At 48.7% G+C, this 21660-nt stretch overlaps 1 long non-coding RNA gene across 1 annotated transcript; it reads left to right on the forward strand.

The window, feature by feature from the left end:
• The first annotated feature begins 15752 nt into the window (after window positions 1-15752).
• Window positions 15753-20675, forward strand: LOC141026415 (uncharacterized). Its single transcript, XR_012188499.1, has 3 exons — window positions 15753-16113; window positions 19101-19184; window positions 20415-20675. It is a non-coding gene; the product is annotated as an uncharacterized lncRNA (long non-coding RNA).
• The last annotated feature ends 985 nt before the right edge of the window (window positions 20676-21660 follow it).

The raw sequence follows: 21660 nt of genomic DNA on the forward strand, positions 1-21660 counted from the left end.
TCACCCATACCGTTGTCTACCACAACATACCTGGAAGACTTGCAAATGGGACAATAGTTCAAGTCCACATAGTCAAGCCTAAACAAGACACATCCTTTCTCAGAGGCATGTATCTTATCATAGGGCATCTTCAGTGCACGGAAGATTTTGTCCGACTGGTACAGGTTTGCAGGCATTACATGGCCTTTGGGTAGAAAGCGTCCAAATACTGTCATCATTGCATCGTAGCATTCTCTGCCCAAGTTGAACTGAGCCTTCAGAGCCATTACTTGTGAGATGGCATCCAACTGACAAAGCTCAGTGTGCTCATGGAGCGGACGTTTTGAAGACTCCAACATTTCATTGAAGGCCTTTGCAGATTCCTCCATCTCCTCGTCCGAATCCCGAGCATCATCAAAGTCTTGCACCATGTTTTCCATCCCGGTACCATGCTCGTCGGTGCGACGACGATCCACCTCAGCTCGGTCACGTTGGGCAGACTCACCATGAAATGTCCACACCGTATAATCGGGCGTAAAACCACTCTTCTGCAGGTGTTTGCCCATTTCAGCCTCTGTCCTCTTTTCCCAATTGCCGCACCGTAAACAGGGGCACCAGGTTTTCCTCTGGCCATTTGCAAATGCGGCTCGCACAAACCCCTTGGTTTTTGTGAACCATTCAGTGCTCCATTTGTTCTGACCAGTGTGACCGGTGTACATCCACGCACGATCACTCATCTTGACTTTCAGAGCTACTAGACACACAACAAATATATATATATATATATATATATATATAATTCACCATGTATGTATTCATCAGTTGATCTACTTTGTCAATTTTATTACATCCATGCAACCTACACTCTAATAGGTAATGATAGGTCCTAATCCCACCCGAGTATGTTTAGATTGGGTTCATTTTCCCATGCTATGCCCCGGATCCTACACAAAATTTCGGCAGCACCTCCCCACTGTTCTCCTGATACACGTCTCTGCAATAAACAGAGAGGATGTGTACCCGGAGAACAACAGGGGAGGCACTGACGAAATTTATGCGTCGGATCCGGAGTAAAGCATATGGGAAAACGAACCCAATCTAAACATACTCGGGCTGTCCATGGATAGCGTTGGACAATTCGAAAGAATCAAGGTTATAAATATGCAAATGCATGCATATTTATAACTATGACGCTTTCGAACCGGAGACACATATTGGTTACGCATACTGATGATTCAAGACACATATATAGCTAGCTATCAAGTTTCATCGGAATAGATCAAATAATTAATGGGGGAGGAGGACATGTCATTTGTGCTCACCCACGAACGAAGGGGCAGAGCTCGTCAAACGCACGGCGAGGTCGTCGAACACCAAACCTCGCAGCGATGAAACAACTGCACATTTAAAACTACCCGATCAACACAATTATATATGATGTTTTTCATAACAAAATCGAAAGATATATGACCTAACTAATAATTCACAAATATATGACCCCGTCGGCTTCTGGAAGGCCAAAGAACACCTTTTCGGGAGGTGTCGGGGGTCGGGGTGTCGTGTCGGGGTGTCGGGTCGGGGTCGGGGTGCCGTGTCGGTGTCGGGGTCGGGGTGTCGGGTCAGGCTCGGGGTCGGGGTGTCGGAGTCGGGGTCGGGGTCGGGGTCTCGGGGTCGGGGTGTCGGGGTGTCGGGGGTGTCGTGTCGGGGGTCGGGGTGTCGTGTCGGTGTCGGGGTGCCGTGTCGGGGTCGGGGTGCTGTTTCGGGGTCGGGGGGTCGGGGTGTCGTGTCGGGGTCAGGGGGTTAGGGGGTCGGGGGGTCGGGGTGTCGTGTCGGGGTCAGGGGGTTAGGGGGTCGGGGGGTCGGGGTGTCGTGTCGGGGTCAGGGGTTAGGGGGTCGGGTGTCGGGGTGGAGTCGGGGTCGGGTGTCGGGGTGTGGTGTCGGGGTTGGGGGGTCAGGGGGTCTTCTCATTCTTCTACTACTTCTACTTCTTCTCATTCTTCTACTTCTTCTCATCCCCCGTCTTCTTCTTCTTCTTCTTTCTCCTCCTCCTCCTCCTCCTCCTCCTCCTCCTCCTCCTCTTCTTCTTCTTCTTCTTCTTCTTCTTCTTTCTCCTCCTCCTCCTCCTCCTCCTCTTCTTCTTCTTCTTCTTCTTCTTCCCCCTTCTACTTAACCTAAACCTAAACTAATTAAAACTAAACTATTTAAACTAATTAAACCTAAACTAATTAAACTAAATAACCTAAACTAATTAATTCTAAACTGAAAAAACTTAAACTAAAAAACCTTATCTAAACAGAAAAGAAAAACAAAAAAACAGAAAAAAATGGGAGGGGCTCCCTGTGGGGGGCGGCGACGGGTCGGGGAGGGGCCGGCGACGGGGGGCCGGGGCGGGGCGGTGGAGGAGGCGGGCGGCGGGGGCCGGGGCGGCAGGGGGGCCGGGCGGCGGGGGGCTGGGGCGGGGCGGTGGAGGAGGCGGCCTGGGGCGGCGGGGGGGCGCGGGGCGGCGGGGGGCCGGGGCGGGGTGCCGACGGGGCGGTGGGGCGGCGGGGAGCCGGGGCGGTGGGGCGACGGGGCGGCGGGGGCGACGGGGCGGCGGCGCGCGGCGGGCGGCGGCGGGGTGGGTGAAGAAGGGCGAGGAGGAAGTGACTAACGGGCGGGGGGGTACCTGCCGTTAGTCAAGTGCCCTCTTTGCCGTCCGCCAGCCTTTGCCGTCCGCCTTTTTGCCTCTTTGCCGTCTACTAGCGGACGGCAAAGAGGTGGGCCGTTAAGATTTTTTCAAACGAGCGGGGGGTGGGGGCCACCACACTCTTTGCCGTCTGCCAGTGGACGGCAAAGAGCTGGCAGATGGCAAAGAGCTTCTTTGCCGTCAGCCTTTTCTTTGCCGTCTGCTTTTGGGTAGCTCATGGCAAAGAGCTTCTTTGCCGTCAGCTAGCAGACGGCAAAGAGCTGGCAGATGGCAAATTAGCTGATTCCAGTAGTACGTTAGTCCGGAAAGGATATACATTACCATAGTCATACAGGCTAGACTTCTAGGGTTTAGCCATTACGATCTCGTGGTAGATCAACTCTTGTAACACTCATATTCATCAAGATCAATCAAGCAGGAAGTAGGGTATTACCTCCATAGAGAGGGCCCGAACCTGGGTAAACATCGTGTCCCCCGTCTCCTGTTACCATCGATCCTAGACGCACAGTTCGGGACCCCCTACCCGAGATCCGCCGGTTTTGACACCGAAATTGGTGCTTTTATTGAGAGTTCCACTGTGCCGTCGACGAAAGGTTCGATGGCCCCTTCAATCGCCTATGGCGACGCTGTCCAAGGAGAGACTTTCCTCCCTGGACAGATATTCGTATTCGGTGGCTTCGTACTGCGGGCCAACTCGCTTGGCCATCTGGAGCAAATCGATAGCTACGCCCCTGGCCACCAGGTCAGATTTGGAAGCCTAAACTATGTCGCGGATATCCATGGAGACTTGATCTTCAATGGATTTGAGACCGTGGCGATCGCTCCCCCTCGCTCCGATGAACACGACTTAAATCCGTCATCGGACCAGATTCTGGGGAGGGTTCCTGTAACTGCTACGACCTTAGATCCGGAGCAGTTTGCACGATCTGAAGCCACAGAGTACGTGGCGTTGGAACCAGACTCAAGCCCAGGCAATATCAGCATCAATGGAATTCCGGACTCGTCTCTGGTTATAAGTTCCGAACCTCGCACGCTCCCGGACACCGAGCTGGATCGGCTAACAATCTTCGAGTTCGGCGCCGCAGATATCTTCCAACACTCGCCCTTCAGCGATGTGCTGAACTCATTGAGAAGCCTATCCCCGATGGGGGACTCACGGCCGAACTATGTCCGGTTCGAGCTAGAGGATGATAATGGAGAATTTCGCTTCCCACCCGCCACCCACTTCATAGCCACTGTCGAGGACTTAGCCGACATGACTGCTTATGGCTCCGAAGACATTGACGGTATAGACGACGATACCGACAAGGAGCAAGGCCAAGACCCGCCAGTCATCCGGCGTGAGACGGCCACCCCTTCATACGATGTATACATGGTCGACACACTTAAAAAGGCTCGCGGCAATGACAAGGGAGATCCAGTTGAGAATAAAACTCCTGAGATACAGTCTAAGTTCCGGTGCCCCAAACGCTGATCCAAGTCACACCGCAGCAACGATGGCACCGGAGAAAATAGTATTCCGGACGGCGCCGAAGCAATGAAGACCCTGTTGGAGCAATTTCCGAAAAGGAGGAACAGGAAAATGGGCAAGCCCGCCCCGATAAACAGGCCCTGCCCACCAACAGTTCGGAGGACGACAACTACCTTCCGCTCTCCGAAGATGAGATAAGCCTCGGCGACGAAGACTTCACCGTACCCGAAGAGCCCCTTGAACAGGAACGCTTCAAGCGCAGGCTAATAGCTACGGCAAGGAGTCTGAAAAACAAGCAGCAACAGCTTCAAGCTGACCAAGACCTACTCAACGACAGATGGACTGAAGTCCTGCTCACCGAAGAATACGGCCTTAGTGGCCTAGCCAAAAGCTACCCAAAGCATAGATTGCTATACCAGTCCGATGACGGGGCGCTGGAGCCCGTACCATCGTCACACAATACGGCAGGTCGCCGACAACTCTGTCCGGATAAAGAGGCAACTCAAGTCGAACACCAGACCGCCCCACCTCACCGTAAAGGCAGGAATAACGCAGCTCACGATTGTCCAAAGGACCCGCAACGAGACTTGGACAATAGAGCAAGACACGCGAGACCGATCTACGGATCGCGAAGGCATGCCTTGACACGCGACAATGGCTACCTATCCGGACGTGACAAACCTCGCCACGCCCGAGCCAAAAACCGTAAAGGGACTCCTTCGGAGTTACGTCGCAGGGCGGCCCAACATAGAGGCACCGCACACCCGCTTTGCTTCACTAATGAAGTAATGAATCATGAATTCCCCGGCGGATTCACACCCGTCAATATTGAATCATACGACGGAACAATCGATCCCGCGGTGTGGATAGAAGATTTTATCCTCCACATCCATATGGCCCGTGGGGACGACCTCCACGCCATTAAATACCTCCCACTAAAGCTAAAATGGCCAGCTCGGCACTGGCTAAACAGCCTGCCTGAAAATTCCATAGGCAGCTGGGAGGACTTGGAAGAGGCCTTCCTCGATAACTTCCGAGGAACACATGTCCGGCCACCGGATGCCGATGACCTAAGTCACATTGTCCAGCAGCCCAGAGAATCAGCCAGGGAGCTCTGGACTCGGTTCTTAGTCAAAAAGAACCAAATCGTTGACTGTCCAGACGCGGAAGCCCTTGCGGCTTTCAGACAGAGTGTCCGGGATGAATGGCTTGCACGCCACCTCAGCCAAGAGGGACCTAAATCCATGACAGCCCTCACTGCTCTGATGACCCGCTTTTTCCCGGGAGAAGACAGCTGGCTCGCTCGTAAAAGCAACAGCGCCAGCGACCCGGTCACCTCAGAAATCCGAGACGGCAACGGTAAGCCACGATGAAGCAAATACAACAGTCGCAACGATGACGAAAGACCACACGACACAGCGGTCAACGCCGGATTCAGCAATCACAAGCCCGGTCAGTGGAAGAAGCCATTCAAGGCGAATCGAGACGAACCATCCAACCTGGACAGGATATTGGACCGACCCTGCCAGATTCATGGCCACCCCGATAAACAAGCTAATCATACCAACCGAAGCTGTTGGGTCTTTAAACAGGCAGGCAAGCTCAACGCCAAACACAGGGGGAGGAGGCCGCCAAGCGACTGGGATGACGGAAAGGTTCACCAACGAAACACCGGGGGTCAGAAGCAATCTCCACCTGAGGATCAACAACTCCAAGAACAGAAATAGCAACCCAGCTTCCGCCGCCCACTCTGTACACCTACAAAGTTTGTACCGCATAGATCATTACGCACTTAAGATACCATGGGCATTGGCGGAAGCACAATACGGACAAGCCTGCAAGCACTCCAGTAACCTTTTTTATTATTATTTACTTCCTTTTTATTTCTTCCTTTGCTATCCTTTAAAAACAGGTGACGAACAGGATAAACATCTCAAACTGGCTCTATCGAAGTCCGGATCCATACACTCACCTAAGGGGCTATTTTCGGCAAGGATTCTGTAACACTCCGCATGTAACTTTCCATAATTGTAACTCCAACTCTCGCCATTTTCGGCTGTGTGTTATGATATTCCCTCCGTGGTTGGGTTTTGTCTTCGTTTTGCATTTTCTTCATGTAATGCATTTCATCTCATGTCATCATGTTCATCTTCATGGTGTAGCTCATTGCATTGTGGCATGTTCAATGTGGATCCAAGCATCATCATCCCCCTTCACTCATCACCACCTCCCCTCCTCCTCTTTCTTTTATTTGGCAAGTCCCATTTTTCACTCCTCCTTTAATGTTCATCTCTTCCTCACAATTCAAGCATCATGCCACTCACCTCTCTGCCAAGTTTCACCTAAATTGGAGTTGGTTTGGTTGGGATAAAAAATGCTTCCAGTTTGAACCTCATTCAAACATGGAATATTTTTCTACCTTTAAAAATTCCCAAATCAATTTTATTAAATACTACACAAATTTAGGATCTTGAGAATATTGTCATATTTCTCAAAATCCTTCCCAATCCACCTATGCTTTTCCATTTGTTTCATGTCTGAAGAAAATGGGAAAAGGAGCAGCAGCAGACTCAGACCAGCAGCAGCAGTAGTAGCCGCAGCCCAGCAGCAGCATGGCCTCGGCCCAGCACCGCGCCTGGCTAGCCCATAGCCAGCGCCAGCCTCCCGTGGTAACCCACGCTGGACTCCGCGCGACCCCACCTGCAGCGACCCGAAAACCCTATTCCTCTTCCTCCTCCCTTGCTCGTTCCTCTCACAGTAAAAGCAGAGGACACGGGCACACATGGCCACCGTGGCCACCACGTCCCTCACTTCCCCCTATAAAGGGCCAACCCAGGGCAAGCCTAGGGTTCCTCCCCCTACCTTCTTTCCCCTCTGCGCCGCCGCCACGGGTAAGAGGCACCCACGCCCTGCTTCCCCGCTCCGTCTCCTCCCTACAGCCACCATGGCCGGCCCGAGCGAGAGCTCCTCGCCGGCGTAGGTGCGTCGCCGGCTTCCCGTCCGTCGACCCCAAGCACCGCAGTGCCTCCCCAAGTCCGTTCTGACGCCGTTCCGATCCTGAGGACGCCTTCCCCGACGTCCTCTACATCGTCTCCTGCTCGGACAACAAGTCCACCGGAAATCTTCGCCTCCCCGCTGCCGATCTTCTACGCCACCGGCCTCACATCCTTGACATAGGTATAGTAGGTAAACCCATCCTTCCCCCTGCTCTTTTCGTTTCGCCGATCGGTCTCCGTAGGAGCGGCCAAGATCTCGCCGTCGTCGTGTTCCCGGCGCACCGAGGCGAGTTCTGAATTTTTTTCTTCAGTTCGGTAGTTCAGAGACAGCTCGCGTGCACCTCCCACTCTCTATCCTCCTAGACGAGCTCTTCCACGCCTTGCTGCACCCATGCACGCACTCTCTCACAGCAGCCCGCGCACGTCCTTGCCTTGCCTCACCGCACCCGGCCTGGCTATGTCGCTGCTCTGCACTCCGAGCACACGCGCCCGCGCACCCATCTGTACCTGAGCACACGCACGCCCACGAGGATCAAGCTTTCGACAACTCTGAGAACCTTGCAGGCAAGATGACCATACCCTCGAAATCACTTCTATCTTTGCTTGCTAGCTGTTCGCTCTATTGCTATGCTGCACTACCTACCACTTGTTTATCATGCCTCCCATATTGCCATGTCAAGCCTCTAACCATCCTTTCCTAGCAAACCGTTGTTTGGCTAAGTTACCGCTTTGCTCAGCCCCTCTTATAGTGTTGCTAGTTGCAGGTGAAGATGAAGTTGCTTCCATGTTGAAACATGGATATTTTGGGATATCACAATATCTCTTATTTAATTAATGCATCTATATACTTGGTAAAGGGTGGAAGGCTCGGCCTTATGCCTGGTGTTTTGTTCCACTCTTGTCGCCCTAGTTTCCGTCATACCAGTGTTATGTTCCTTGATTTTGCGTCCCTTACGCGGTTGGGTGATTTATGGGACCCCCTTGACAGTTCGCTTTGAATAAAACTCCTCCAGCAAGGCCCAACCTTGGTTTTACCATTTGCCACCTAAGCCTTTTTCCCTCGGGTTTTCGCGAGCCCGAGGGTCATCTTTATTTTAAACCCCCGGGCCAGTGCTCCTCGGAGTGTTGGTCCAACCTGTCAGCCGCCGGTGGCCACCAGGGGCAACTCTGGGCTCGCCTATCGGAAGTTTGGACAATCCGGTGTGCCCTGAGAACGAGATATGTGCAGCTCCTATCGGGATTTGTCGGCACATTCGGGCGGCTTTGCTGGTCTTGTTTTACCATTGTTGAAATGTCTTGTAAACCAGGATTCCAAGACTAATCGGGTCTTCCCGGGAGAAGGAATATCCTTCGTTGACCGTGAGAGCTTATATTGGGCTAAGTTGGGACACCCCTGCAGGGTATTATCTTTCGAAAGCCGTGGCCGCGGTTATGAGGCAGATGGGATTTTGTTAACGTCCGGTTGTAGAGAACTTGACACTTGACTTAATTAAAATACATCAACCGCGTGTGTAGCCGTGATGGTCTCTTTTCGGCAGGGTCCGGGAAGTGAACACGGTTTGTGTTATGTATGAACGTAAGTAGTTTCAGGATTGCTTCTTGATCACTTCTAGCTTCTCGACCCATGCGTTGCTTCTCTTCTCGCTCTCATTTGCGTATGTTAGCCACCATATATGCTTAGTGCTTGCCGCAGCTCCACCACATTACCCCTTTCCTACCTACAAGCTTAAATAGTCTTGATCTCGCGGGTGTGAGATTGCTGAGTCCTCGTGACTCACAAATTCTACCAAAACAGTTGCAGGCACCGAGGATACCAGTGCAGATGACGCAACCGAGCTCAAGTGGGAGTTCGACGAGGACTGTGGTCGTTACTATGTTTCTTTTCCTGATGATCAGTAGTGGAGCCCAGTTGGGACGATCGGGGATCTAGCATTTGGGGTTATCTTCTTTTCATTTGGATTTGACCGTAGTCGGTCTATGTGTGTATTTTGGATGATGTATGAATTTATTTATGTATTGTGTGAAGTGGCGATTGTAAGCCAACTCTCTATCCCATTCTTGTTCATTACATGGGATTGTGTGAAGATGACCCTTCTTGCGACAATACCTACAATGCGGTTATGCCTCTAAGTCGTGCCTCGACACGTGGGAGATATAGCCGCATCGTGGGCATTACAAGTTGGTAATCAGAGCCATCCCCGACTTAGGAGCCCTCTGCTTGATCGAATCGCTGGCATTGTTGAGTCTAGAAAAAAAAGTTTTGAGTCTTAGGATTATATATATCGGAGAGTAGGATTCTTTTACTCCTCAGTCCCTTCGTCGCTCTGGTGAGGTCTCCTGACGTAGATGTTTTGTCTTTCCTCTTCTCAAATTTCACTAAAAAAATTTAGGATCACGCGGGTATCTTGGAATCATTCCGATGGTTTTGTGACGAGAACATTGTTCTTGGTGCCTCCTGACATTTAGGGGTTGTGGCAGTGTCCCGGGGAGTTGAGCTCCGAGGTGTTGTCGTCACAATTTTATCATTGCAGTTCTGGAATACCTGAGTTTCGCCGACATCAAAAATCTCTTTTATGCAGTTGTTAGTGAGATCACCTCGACGCCACCCAGTACTAGGGCGGGAGTTCGGGAGTATTGCCATAACTCGTATAACGGATGCTTTTCGAAGGTTGAGGTACACGATTTCCGAAGATTTCTTGGTTATGTGTTGACGGATGGATACAGCTGGATCTAGGAATTGTTAGTTTGGGTGATATATTTTGTGTCCCCTGTATCCCGAACACCTGATTGCATAACCGGAAAGTTTCAGGAGTTTATAAGTGGGAATTCAAGTAGCTCTAGGATATCTTTCCGACGGATGCATGATATGAGATTGGGGTTCGACGTCTAGTGGTCCGCCTATCCACGGTTGGTTTTACAGTGGTCTCGTAGTGTCTTAAAGAGTCCTTGGCTATGCCGACTCGGGGACGCTTTGTATGTCATCTGCACTGCCTTGTACATGATGGTGTTGTACGATCGAGCCCGTGTGGGCCCCACCACGAAAACTTCGGACGAAATCTCTATCATATGTTTGTTCCGGCTTATTCTGCAAGCCAATCCTTTGTTTTGTTTTGAGTTGTGGTATTCGAGTTGCTTCGAAGTCAAATGTTGATTCCATACCTTTCTCTAAGTGGCTTCTCAACTTATGGAAGTGTGATGATTTACTATGGAATTCATTCGTTCATCCTCGTTCGAATGTTTATTGTGAAGACTATATGTTGCAATTTCTATCCGTTGATTCAACTTGTCTATCTGTCTATCAAGATGCTAACGGATGTCACCCTCTTCAGGATGGCTCTGCCAACGCGTCAGAATCCGGATCGCAATGATGGGAGTCAAGCGAACCCTCCGCCACCACCTCCGCCTCCGGAGGCATGGCAAGCTATCATGGCAGCCACCAACGCCAATGCTCAGATGATTTGGCAACTCTTGCAAGAGCGCACCCAAGGGCAAGGAAACCAAGGAAATCAAGGCCAAGGCAACAATCAGCCTCAGTTCGCTACCCTCAACTAGTTCCTTGCAAATCAGCCGAAGTCTTTCAGCTACTGTGCCGAGGCCACATACGCCAATGATTAGCTCGTGGACATCAACAAGCATTTTGAATGTAGCAATGTCAGGCCTGAGGACTTTGTCAAGTTTGCTTCTTTTCAACTCAAGGATCAAGCTGCCGAGTGGTATCAACAATACAAATATTCCGGAGGAGGTCGTGTGATTACCTGGGATGATTTCCGCCGAGACTTCAAAGCTCACCACATTCCTCAAAGTGTTGTTGAGAGCAAGCGTGAGGAGTTTTGCAATCTCAAGCAAGGCAGCATGTCCGTGTATCAATACAATACCCAGTTTCAGAAACTCGCTCGCTTTGCTAAGCAAGACGTCCCTGATGAAAAGAGCATGATCTATCAATTCAGAGGTGGCCTCAGAGAAGATCTGCAATTAGCTCTCGTGCTTTTTGAGCCGACCAAGTATGATGATTTCTACAACATGGCACTGAAGCAAGAAGCTGCTCAGCTCAAGTGTGAGGTTTCTAAGAAGAGAGTCAGGGACGCAGTTCAGTCTTCTTCTTCCTCACTAGTGGCTGCTATGCAACAGAAGTTCTGGTTGCCTCCTCCTCCTCCGTTTCGTCAGCCTTTCCAGCAGAAGAACAAAGGTGGCCATGGATCTTCCCACCCACCCAACCCTGGCTATCGGAACAAGTCTCAGAATCAAGCTCCAAGGTCAAGTGCTCCTTATCATCGTCCGCTCTCAGAGGTGACTTGCAACAAGTTTCAGCAGAAAGGTCACTATGCTAACAAGTGCTTCAACCAAAGGCGCCTTCCACCTCCTCCTCCTGTTCGTTCCGCAAGCAATGCAGTGGTCAAGCATAATTCCAAGTTTGCAAAGGTCAACATGATGAACGCAGCTCAGGCAGAGGACTCTTCAGAAGTGATAATGGGTAATCTTCCTGTTAACGACTTTCCTGCAAAAGTTCTTTTTCACACTGGTGCATCGCTTAGTTTCATCTCAAGACCATTTGCATCTAAGCACGAGTTGCCTTTCCAAGAATTGCCTAGACCATTAGCAGTTGTCTCTTCGGGCAAATGCATGAACGCAAGCTACATGGTTCCGGATGTTTCCATCAAGATGCGGGACTATAAATTTCTGTCTAAGCCAATTGTTCTTGGTGACTCTGATATCGATCTAATTCTCGGGATGGACTGGCTTTCTAAGCACAAAGCTCAACTTAATTGTGCTGCCAGGGAAATTCAATTGACACACTCTTCTGAGGATGTGATCATCTATGCCGCTCGTGATGAGACCATTCGGTTATTCTCTCTCAATGAGAAGGGTGAGCTAGACGCAATCTCTCAGATTCCAGTCATTTGTGAGTACCAAGATGTCGTTCCAGAAGAGCTTCCGGGTATGCCTCCTCACCGGCCAGTCGAATTCGTTATCGATCTTGAGCCTGGCACTAAACCCGTTTGCAAGCGTCCTTACAAGCTTGGACCCAAGGAGCTGAAAGAATTGAAGAAACAGCTCGATGAACAAGAGCGTCTGGGTTTGATCAGACCGAGTTCATCTCCATGGGGTTGTGGAGTTCTCTTTGTCCAGAAGAAAGATGGCACGGACCGACTGTGCGTCGATTACCGTCCATTGAACAAGAAGACAATCAAGAACAAGTATCCACTTCCCAACATCAATGAGCTATTCGAGCAACTTAAAGGTGCAAAGGTGTTCTCCAAGCTTGACCTTCGTATGGGTTATCATCAGATTCACATTCGTGAAAAAGATATTCCCAAGACAACATTCAGAACAAGTTTCGGTTCTTATGAATATACTGTCATGTCTTTCGGCCTTGTCAATGCTCCTCCAACATTCTCTCGAATGATAAATTTCATCTTCAACCTCTACACCAATGAATTCGTCTTGGTGTATCTCGATGATATCTTGGTCTTCTCCAAGAATAAGAAGGACCATGCCAAACATTTGCGATTGGTGCTCGACAAGCTCAGAGAGTATCAATTCTATGCAAAGTTTTCCAAATGTGAGTTCTGGCTTGATGAAGTTCTTTACCTTGGTCACATCATCTCCGCCAAGGGCATCGTTGTTAATCCCGAGAAGGTGTCTGCAGTTGTGAATCGGGAACCTCCTCAGAATGTCAAGCAGCTTCGCAGTTTTCTTGGGCTTGCAAGTTATTGTTGAAGATTCGTTGAGAATTTCTCTAAGATTGCAAAGCCTCTTTCCAACCTCCTCCAAAAGCATGTGAAGTATGTCTGGACTCTTGAGTGTGACGTTGCTTTCAACACTCTCAAAGATAAACTTGTCACAGCTCCTGTCTTCACTCCTCCTGATGAATCCAAGCCATTCGAAGTTTTCTGTGATGCTTCTCTTCAAGGTCTCGGTGCTGTGTTAATGCAAGAGAAGAAAGTTGTGGCCTATACCTCTCGTCAGTTGAAGCCCGACGGAAGGAACTACCCCACTCACGATCTTCAGTTGGCGGCAGTTGTCCATGCATTGATAACATGGAGACATCTCTTGTTGGGAAGGCAAGTGGACATTTTCACCGATCATAAGAGTCTCAAATATATCTTCACTCAACCCAACCTCAACCTCAGGCAAACTCGATGGGTCGAAATGATTCAAGAGTACAATCCAAGTATTGAATATACTCCAGGCAAGGCCAATGTGATTGCAGATGCTTTGAGCAGAAAGGCTTATTGCAACAGCTTAATTCTCAAGCCTTTTCAACCGGATCTTTGTGAAGCTTTCCTCAAACTCAATCTTCAAGTTGTTCCTCATGGTTTTCTTGCCAACCTCCTAGTCACTCCAACTTTGGAAGACCAAATTCGTGAGGCACAACTCCTGGATGCCATGGTGAAAAAGGTGAAACGTGGTATCGACAAGGGCATTGCCAAATAAAAGTGCTTCCACATTGATGACAAAGATACTCTTTTCTTCGAGGATCGAATTGTGGTTCCTAAGGGCGATCTGAGAAAAGTCATTATGAACGAGGCACACAATTCCCTTCTATCCATTCATCCTCGAAGTACGAAGATGTACCATGACCTCAAGCAGTCGTATTGGTGGACTCGAATGAAGCGAGAGATTGCTCAATTCGTGAATGAATGTGATGTCTGCCGAAGGGCGAAAGCAGAACACCAACGACCAGCTGGTCTCCTCCAACCTCTTGCTATTCCAGAATGGAAGTTTGATCTTATCGAGATGGACTTCGTAACTGGTTTTTCTAAGTCCAAGCGTGGAAATGATGCTATCTTCGTTGTCATTGACAAGCTCACAAAAGTGGCTCATTTCCTTCCAATCAAAGAATCCATCACAGCAGCTCAGTTGGCAGAGCTATACACCTCCAGGATTGTCTCCTTGCATGGCATTCCACAATTGATTTCTTCAAATCGTGGAAGCATCTTCACTTCTAAGTTCTGGGACTCCTTCCAGAAGGCCATGGGCACCAACATTCGCTTCAGCACAGCTTTCCATCCTCAAACAAGTGGCCAAGTCGAGCGAGTCAATCAAATCCTTGAAGATATGCTCAGGGCTTGTGTCATTTCCTTTGGCATGAAGTGGGAAGATTGTCTTCCATATGCCGAGTTCTCCTACAACAACAGCTTCCAAGAAAGTGCGGGCAAGGCCCCATTCGAAATTCTCTATGGCAGGAAGTGTCGTACTCCTCTCAATTGGTTCGAGACAGGTGAACGCCAACTTCTTGGCAACGATTTGATCACAGAAGCAGAAGAAATGTGCAAAGTCATTCGTGAGAATCTCAAAGCCGCGCAATCGCGCCAGAAGAGCTATTATGATGACAAGCACCAAGATGTGGCTTTTAAAATCGGAGACCATGTCTACCTCCGCGTCTCTCCAATGAAAGGCACTCGTCGCTTCGGTATCAAAGGGAAGCTTGCCACTAGATACGTGGGTCCCTTCAAGATCATTGGCAAAAGAGGCGACCTCGCCTATCAACTTGAGCTTCCCTCCAACTTCGCGAATGTGCATGATGTGTTTCACGTGTCACAGCTTCGCAAGTGCTTCAAGATGCCTTAGCGTACCATCAACTTCGAAGATATTGACCTCCAAGAAGATCTGTCCTATCATGAGCACCTTGTTGCTATTCTTGAAGAGACTGAGCGTAAGACTCGTAACAAGTGAATCAAATTCCTGAAAGTGAAGTGGTCACACCATTCCGACCGAGAAGCCACCTGGGAACGCGAGGATCACCTCCGTTCCGAATATCCGGAGTTCTTTCAGTCCTAGATCTCGGGACGAGATCCTCTTGTAGTGGTGGAGTGTTGTAACACCCCAGATGTAACTTTCCATAATTGTAACTCCAACTCTCGCCATTTTCGGCTGTGTGTTATGATATTCCTCCGTGGTTGGGTTTTGTCTTCGTTTTGCATTTTGTTCATGTCATGCATTTCATCTCATGTCATCATGTGCATCTTCATGGTGTAGCTCATTGCATTGTGGCATGTTCTATGTAGATCCAAGCATCATCATCCCCCTTTACTCATCACCACCTCCCCTCCTCCTCTTTCTTTTATTTGGCAAGTGCCATTTTTCACTCCTCCTTTAATGTTCATCTCTTCCTCACAATTCAAGCATCATGCCACTCACCTCTCTGCCAAGTTTCACCTAAATTGGAGTTGGTTTGGTTGGGATAAAAAAATGCTTCCAGTTTGAACCTAATTCAAACTTGGAATATTTTTCTACCTTTAAAAATTCCCAAATCAATTTTATTAAATACTAAACAAATTCAGGATCTTGAGAATATTGTCATCTTTCTCAAAATCCTTCCCAATCCACCTATGCTTTTCCTTTTGTTTCATGTCTGAAGAAAATGGGAAAAGGAGCAGCAGCAGACTCAGACCAGCAGCAGTAGTAGCCGCACGCACCTGGCTAGCCCATAACCAGCGCCAGCCTCCCGTGGTAACCCACGCTGGACTCCGCGCGACCCCACCTGCAGCGACCCGAAACCCCTATTCCTCTTCCTCCTCCCTTGCTCGTTCCTCTCACAGTAAAAGCAGAGGACATGGGCACACATGGCCACCGTGGCCACTACGTCCCTCGCTTCCCCCCTATAAAGGGTCAACCCAGGGCAAGCCTAGGGTTCCTCCCCCTCCCTTCTTTCCCCTTCGCGCCGCCGCCACGAGTAAGAGGCACCCACGCCCTGCTTCCCCGCTCCGTCTCCTCCCTACAGCCACCATGGCCGGCCCGAGCGAGAGCTCCTCGCCGGCGTAGGTGCGTCGCCGGCTTCCCGTCCATCGACCCCAAGCACCGCAGTGCCTCCCCGAGTCCGTTCTGACGCCGTTCCGATCCCGAGGACGCCTTCCCCGATGTCCTCTTCGTCCTCTCCGTCGTCTCCTGCTCGGACAACAAGTCCACCGGAAATCTTCGCCTCCCCGCTGCCGATCTTCTGCGCCACCGGCCTCACATGCTTGACATAGGTATACTAGGTAAACCCATCCTTCCCCCCTGCTCTTTTCATTTAGCCGATCGGTCTCCGTAGGAGCGGCCAAGATCTCGCCGTCGTCGTCTTCCCGGCGCACCGAGGCGAGTTCTGAATTTTTTTTCTTCAGTTCGGTTGTTCAGAGACACCTCGCGTGCACCTCCCGCTCTGGATCCTCCTAGACGAGCTCTTCCACGCCTTGCTGCACCCATGCACGCACTCTCTCACAGTAGCCCGCGCACGTCCTTGCCTTGCCTCACTGCGCCCAGCCTGGCTATGTCGCTGCTCTGCACTCCGGGCACACGCGCTCGCGCACCCATCTGTACCTGAGCACACGCACGCCCACACGCGACCCCCGGGGAGAAGCAGCCGCGCGCATGTCATCCCGCACCCCCGCCAGTGCCCCTTGGCTCCGGTGGTCGTCGTCGTTGCTCGCAGGAACCGTCGGCGTCTTCTCTGCTGCAGATGAGAAAGGGGCCCGTACCAGCCTCAAGCCAGCTCAAGAGGAGCCGAGCCCCTACCAAACCAATACCATGTCCTAGCTCAGCTGGTCGTTGCTCACGCCCAGCACCAGGGAGAACCGGGTTCGAGTCCCAGGCTTTGCATATTTTTGCTGCGGTATTTTCCTTTTCATTGTGACACTGACGCGTCGACCCCACCGGACATACACACCCAGCCACATGGCCCACGACCCTACCAGTCAGCCTAACGGCTGGGTACAGCCTGGGTGCACCTAGTTTTGCCCTCATGTCTTCTGTTTTATCCCATTTCGGAACATGCCAGAATTGGCATATGTTGAGGTTTCCATTTTTAGGCGGTATTTGTTTTTGCATAAATGTGGGGATTTTTCTGATGAAACCTAGACATAGTATATATGTTTTTGGGGTAGAAAAATCCCACCAATCCAGTGGTGGCATTAGTTTCTGCATTTGAGCAAGTTCATGAAACATGTCATTTTACATCATGTTGCTGTTTTGTCTTTTATGTGTATACTTATGCAAATATGCTAGGGGGTAGTTTTGCACATGAACATGCTATTCCACATGCCTAATACATGCTAGATTGTGTTACATGCCATGAAATTCTTTACATTGAGTTAAACATGCTATGATGAATCTGTTTTTGGGGTATTTTCCTTTACATTGAGTTAAACATGCTATGATGAATCTGCATATTTTTGCTGCGGTATTTTCCTTTTCATTGTGACACTGACGCGTCGACCCCACCGGACATACACACCCAGCCACATGGCCCACGACCCTACCAGTCAGCCTAACGGCTGGGTACAACCTGGGTGCACCTAGTTTTGCCCTCATGTCTTCTGTTTTATCCCATTTCGGAACATGCCAGAATTGGCATATGTTGAGGTTTCCATTTTTAGGCGGTATTTGTTTTTGCATAAATGTGGGGATTTTTCTGATGAAACCTAGACATAGTATATATGTTTTTGGGGTAGAAAAATCCCACCAATCCAGTGGTGGCATTAGTTTCTGCATTTGAGCAAGTTCATGAAACATGTCATTTTACATCATGTTGCTGTTTTGTCTTTTATGTGTATACTTATGCAAATATGCTAGGGGGTAGTTTTGCACATGAACATGCTATTCCACATGCCTAATACATGCTAGATTGTGTTACATGCCATGAAATTCTTTACATTGAGTTAAACATGCTATGATGAATCTGTTTTTGGGGTATTTTCCTTTACATTGAGTTAAACATGCTATGATGAATCTGCATATTTTTGCTGCGGTATTTTCCTTTTCATTGTGACACTGACGCGTCGACCCCACCGGACATACACACCCAGCCACATGGCCCACGACCCTACCAGTCAGCCTAACGGCTGGGTACAACCTGGGTGCACCTAGTTTTGCCCTCATGTCTTCTGTTTTATCCCATTTCGGAACATGCCAGAATTGGCATATGTTGAGGTTTCCATTTTTAGGCGGTATTTGTTTTTGCATAAATGTGGGGATTTTTCTGATGAAACCTAGACATAGTATATATGTTTTTGGGGTAGAAAAATCCCACCAATCCAGTGGTGGCATTAGTTTCTGCATTTGAGCAAGTTCATGAAACATGTCATTTTACATCATGTTGCTGTTTTGTCTTTTATGTGTATACTTATGCAAATATGCTAGGGGGTAGTTTTGCACATGAACATGCTATTCCACATGCCTAATACATGCTAGATTGTGTTACATGCCATGAAATTCTTTACATTGAGTTAAACATGCTATGATGAATCTGTTTTTGGGGTATTTTCCTTTACATTGAGTTAAACATGCTATGATGAATCTGTTTTTGCCATGTCCTGAAATTTCACTAAGTCTGAATCTGTTTATAAAACTTAATCATATCTTTTGTGCGTTTTTGGCTCATGATCAGTAAGGGACTTTTGTTCTATGCATTTAGTAGATTCATGCCATGCCTTGTTTTTCTATGATATGTTCTTGTAGCATGTTGATTTCTTGCTCTGAACATTGCTACCTGATACTGTTTATGCCATGTTCAGTATTTTCACTAAGTCTGTGAAGCTGATATCTTTTGCACTTTTGCCATGCTTGTTTGAACCTGTTATTGTGTGATCTAGCCGTAGCTCAGTGTTCATCTTTTGGCAAGCATCTATTTTAGATCACTGCCATATGCTTTGTTGCTATGTTGGGGTGCTGTAGCATAGTTTCTTGATGTATTCTAAGTGCTATCATGCTGTTAATCGCATAATTGTGTCATTCTTGTTTTGCTTGCCATTTGCAAACCGTGCACCCGTTTCCGGTGATCTTTATATCGATTTCAACCGAAATCATCTCATATTTCCAGCGACATACTTGGTTTGCCAAGATGATGCCTTGTTCATCCTTTTTCCTCCCGGAGCACGCATATGCATAGCATATCACATCTCGCATATCATGCCATGTATTGCATCATGTTGCTTGTGCATTGCACCGTGATTGATCGTGGTTCCATTGCTTGTGTTCTTGCTTTGGGTAGAGCCGGGAGACGAGTTCGTGAACGAGGAACCTGTTGAGTACACTAACGAGGATCAAGCTTTCGACAACTCTAAGAACCTTGCAGGCAAGATGACCATACCCTCGAAATCACTTCTATCTTTGCTTGCTAGTTGTTCGCTCTATTGCTATGCTGCACTACCTACCACTTGTTTATCATGCCTCCCATATTGCCATGTCAAGCCTCTAACCATCCTTTCCTAGCAAACCGTTGTTTGGCTAAGTTACCGCTTTGCTCAGCCCCTCTTATAGTGTTGCTAGTTGCAGGTGAAGATGAAGTTGCTTCCATGTTGAAACATGGATATTTTGGGATATCACAATATCTCTTATTTAATTAATGCATCTATATACTTGGTAAAGGGTGGAAAGCTCGGCCTTATGCCTGGTGTTTTGTTCCACTCTTGTCGCCCTAGTTTCCGTCATACCAGTGTTATGTTCCTTGATTTTGCGTCCCTTACGCGGTTGGGTGATTTATGGGACCCCCTTGACAGTTCGCTTTGAATAAAACTCCTCCGGCAAGGCCCAACCTTGGTTTTACCATTTGCCACCTAAGCCTTTTTCCCTCGGGTTTCGCGAGCCCGAGGGTCATCTTTATTTTAAACCCCCGGGCCAGTGCTCCTCTGAGTGTTGGTCCAACCTGTCAGCCGCCGGTGGCCACCAATGGCAACTCTGGGCTCGCCTATCGGAAGTTTGGACAATCCGGTGTGCCCTGAGAACGAGATATGTGCAGCTCCTATCGGGATTTGTCGGCACATTCGGGCGGCTTTGCTGGTCTTGTTTTACCATTGTTGAAATGTCTTGTAAACCAGGATTCCGAGACTGATCGGGTCTTCCCGGGAGAAGGAATATCCTTCGTTGACCGTGAGAGCTTATAATGGGCTAAGTTGGGACACCCCTGCAGGATATTATCTTTCGAAAGCCGTGCCCATGGTTATGAGGCAGATGGGATTTTGTTAATGTCCGGTTGTAGAGAACTTGACACTTGACTTAATTAAAATACATCAACCGCGTGTGTAGCCGTGATGGTCTCTTTTCGGCAGGGTCCGGGAAGTGAACACGGTTTGTGTTATGTATGAACGTAAGTAGTTTCAGGATCGCTTCTTGATCACTTCTAGCTTCTCGACCGATGTGTTGCTTCTCTTCTCGCTCTCATTTGCGTATGTTAGCCACCATATATGCTTAGTGCTTGCCGCAGCTCCACCACATTACCCCTTTCCTACCTACAAGCTTAAATAGTCTTGATCTCATGGGTGTGAGATTGCTGAGTCCTTGTGACTCACAGATTCTACCAAAACAGTTGCAGGCGCCGAGGATACCAGTGCAGATGACGCAACCGAGCTCAAGTGGGAGTTCGACGAGGACCGTGGTCGTTACTATGTTTCGTTTCCTAATGATCAGTAGTGGAGCCCAGTTGGGACGATCGGGGATCTAGCATTTGGGTTATCTTCTTTTCATTTGGATTTGACCATAGTCAGTCTATGTGTGTATTTTGGATGATGTATGAATTTATTTATGTATTGTGTGAAGTGGCGATTGTAAGCCAACTCTCTTTATCCCATTCTTGTTCATTACATGGGATTGTGTGAAGATGACCCTTCTTGCGATAATACCTACAACGCGGTTATGCCTCTAAGTCGTGCCTCGACACGTGGGAGATATAGCCACATCGTGGGCGTTACAGATTCCCACCACCGAGGACTGGCGGCGCAGATGTGTGACAGGAGGTTGCTACCTCTTGAGCACTGCGTTGGTTTTCCCTTGAAGAGGAAAGGGTGATGCAGTAAAGTAGCATAAGTATTTCCCTCAGTTTTTGAGAACCAAGTTATCAATCCAGTAGGAGGCCACGCACGAGTCCCTCGCACCTACACAAACAAATAAATCCTTGCAACCAACGCAATAAAGGGGTTGTCAATCCCTTCACGGTCACTTACGAGAGTGAGATCTGATAGATATGATAAGATAATATTTTTGGTATTTTTATGATAAAGATGCAAAGTAAAGAAAGCAAAATAAAAACGGCGCCAGAAATAACTTGTTGCTGGGAGATTAAATATGATGGAAAATAGACCCGGGGCCATAGGTTTCACTAGTGGCTTCTCTCGAGAGCATAAGTATTACGGTGGGTAAACAAATTACTGTTCAGCAATTGACAGAATTGAGCATAGTTATGAGAATATATAGGTATGATCATGTGTATAGGCATCACGTCCGAGACAAGTAGACCGACTCCTGCCTGCATCTACTACTATTACTCCACACATCGACCGCTATCCAGCATGCATCTAGAGTATTAAGTTCAAAAGAACAGAGTAACACCATAAGTAAGATGACATGATGTAGAGGGATAAACTCATGCAATATGATATAAACCCCATCTTGTTATCCTCGATGGCAACAATACAATACGTGCCTTGCTGCCCCTACTGTCACTGGGAAAGGACACCGCAAGATTGAACCCAAAGCTAAGCACTTCTCCCATTGCAAGAAAGGTCAATCTAGTAGGCTAAGCCAAACTGATAATTCGAAGAGACTTGCAAAGATAA

Source organism: Aegilops tauschii, chromosome 7, assembly GCF_002575655.3.
Source record: "Aegilops tauschii subsp. strangulata cultivar AL8/78 chromosome 7, Aet v6.0, whole genome shotgun sequence".
NCBI lineage: Eukaryota > Viridiplantae > Streptophyta > Magnoliopsida > Poales > Poaceae > Aegilops > Aegilops tauschii.